The sequence below is a fragment of the Gymnoscopelus microlampas genome (assembly GCF_963454915.1).
Source record: "Gymnoscopelus microlampas genome assembly, chromosome: 23".
NCBI classification, from domain to species: Eukaryota; Metazoa; Chordata; class Actinopteri; order Myctophiformes; family Myctophidae; genus Gymnoscopelus; species Gymnoscopelus microlampas.
The window spans coordinates 29,226,334-29,229,153 of record NC_139960.1 but is presented as its reverse complement, the minus strand read 5'-3'; positions in this window follow the sequence as shown (position 1 = coordinate 29,229,153).

The following is a 2,820-nucleotide window of genomic DNA, read 5'->3' as shown; positions in this document are numbered from 1 at the left end:
ATCACAGACAATCAAGTAGGATTGTAATTGAAGAATCAAGACTCATCAGGGATTTGTCTAACAAGATAATAGAGATACTACTGCATTATAATGAAATACAAATGATAAAAAAAAAACATAAAAATGCGCGCTCCTCGAGCGCACATATGCAGGGCCAGGCTGTGTAGCCTAGTGTCACGCCCGAGATTTGAACCCTGGTCTCCTCCATAAAAAGCCAACATCTTAACGACTATAGCCTAAAGGGGGATTCCCATGGGCGGGGGGAGACATTAGGCTTTTGGTCATCAGGCAGAAGCTACTGAGCCACTACTGCTACAGCCTACACTAGCAAGACTGTGTAAGTTGTGGGTTGCACCGGTCAGCGCGAGAGGAAGCTGTATTATGTAAATCAGGCACCATTCGAATCAACCTAACCTCTAAATGCCTTATCGCAACCCTAACCCCGCCCTGACTGAGTCTTTTCCAAATTGTGAGCCTCTACTGTAACTCAAAAAAATGTATTTTAACCATGATAATATTTTTTTTATTGTGAGGACCATTTCTCGAGTTCTATACTTCGAGTGGACATTTGGTCCTCACAAGTATGGTAATACAATGACACACACACACACACACCCACCCTCTCACTAACACACTGTCTCTCACACATCACACAGGGCACACTGTGCTTACCGGTGTGATACGGCACCCATCCGTCCAAGTGCTGCAGTCTTAATTATGTTCTCATCAGCCTAAGTCAATCACCTTCGGGCGGCTATAGTAAGGGGCTTTACCGATCAATAATCCGGCCATCCCCACACTATAGCTCTATCCCGCCTCACTCACTCTCATTTGTCTCAGCACAATATGGTTACAAACCCTGACCCTGTTGTTGTTGTTGTTGTGTTGGTACGAAAGTAGCTCATAGTTACGGTAACTGCCACAATGATCCAGCAATGCTGGGGGACTACTTTTCTTAGTAGACAACAAGGGAGGTAAGGGCAAAGTACTGAGAGATTCATAGAGGAGAAAGAGGAACTGTGCTGCGCCTCAGCCAAACGAAGGCAGCTCCGGTGCGTCGCAGGAGCGGGACACAACAGCATGTAGAGAACACACTGGAGCAGCTCGGACAACAACAACCTTCTTTTAGGTGCTAAATGTATTAATGTAATCAGAATCCGAATCATCTTTATTGTCACATCACAGGTTTACAGGTGTAAAACAGAGGGTGAAATTTGTTTTCGTGCAAGCTCCATCGTTTTGATTGTTTCCAGAAAAAATAAAGAAGAGAGAAAAGATGAGGGGGGGGGGGGGGGGGGCAAGGGAAGGAGAAAAAAAAGGAATAAGATATATGCTATTTACACATAGCATATGCATTACACTATGTCCCACTTGATGGAAATCATGGTAAATCGTGTTATAAAAACACAGGACTAGCGTTTCCAAGCTACTGCTACTGCATCAAGAGGTGCTTGCATCAGTAAATGTCCAATTGCATTAATGTCCAATTACAAAATACATTTCAACTGTGCTTTCTAAGGCACGTTCTGAGCTTGTGGAGTGGTTATTATTGGTGAATGTATCCCCATGCTGGGGTTCAAGTATTTCTACTATAATTCTACGATAATTGTGGTGACATTCGGTCGTCACAAGTACGGCGATAGAGGAACACACAAACACTGCCTTCATTCCTCAGTTGGTGATATGGCGTCCATCAGAAAGCCCTGCTCTAATCTGCTTGGCTCGGGGGGTGTCGGGGCCTGGCGTGGGTCCATCTGTCTTCATCAGTGAGCCGGGCTGCAGGCTTGGGGCCAGGGGGCCCCGCTAAGCACCAGCTGCTAGCTGCCTTTTACCACGGTTTCCATCAAGTGGGACATAATTTAAAGTAGGGGCTATAGCTTTCTGTGCATTTAGAGGGGAGGGATTTTCAGAAAGCCCCAGTTTGATAATGACATGAATATAATGACATGTCCAAAAATAGGGACGCCGGGTTGAAAGTGGTTAATACCTGAAACAATTAAGTGTGGAATGTTAGCTGGGTGGGTGGGGGATCGGATTTTGTCTTCTTTTTTATATTCTAATTTTCAACAGGCTACAGCAATGCAGTGATATTAAAAATGTCACTTCACACCTGCACTGCAACATTCCTATTCCTTGTCTTGTGAATGATGCTTAGCCGTCTTTAGAAAATGACCTATATCCATGCAAATTTGATCATTGACTACATGATGAGACAGGAATAATTTGACCCCAAATAACAGACTTTTGTGGATTAACATGGTCATATTTTGTCTCCAGAAGAACATAATTGTATTTATAGTGTGTCATTGTACATAACAGCATCTTAAGTTATTTGGCTAAACATATTATGTTCTATATAAGTACAAGGTATATATATAGCTTCAATCTCAAATACAATGAAAGAGGGGTTGGAATTGATTGATCGATGTACTTTATTTAGTAAGACATGAGAACAACAGTAAGTACAAATTCACAATACAAGGTCTACTAAACTGGAAGGCTCATAAAGCACTAAGCTTGTTTAAAATGAGATCCCCACGCACTCAGATCATGATGACATATAAGAGACAGACAGATATACACACTACTATACAGAGTCATACAATCAGCTTACAGGTTACTGGTATGAAGAAGAAAAAAATGTACACGAGTAAAAAGAGGAAGAGTTCGGGGAGGGGGGGTAGGTTAAGACTTTGACAGGGGCCATTTTCGAATTGCAGCCTCCTGAAGGTGTTTCTTTAGGGCAGTTTTGAAAATGAGTAGGGTTTTAACACACACACACACACACACACACACACACACACACACACACACACACAC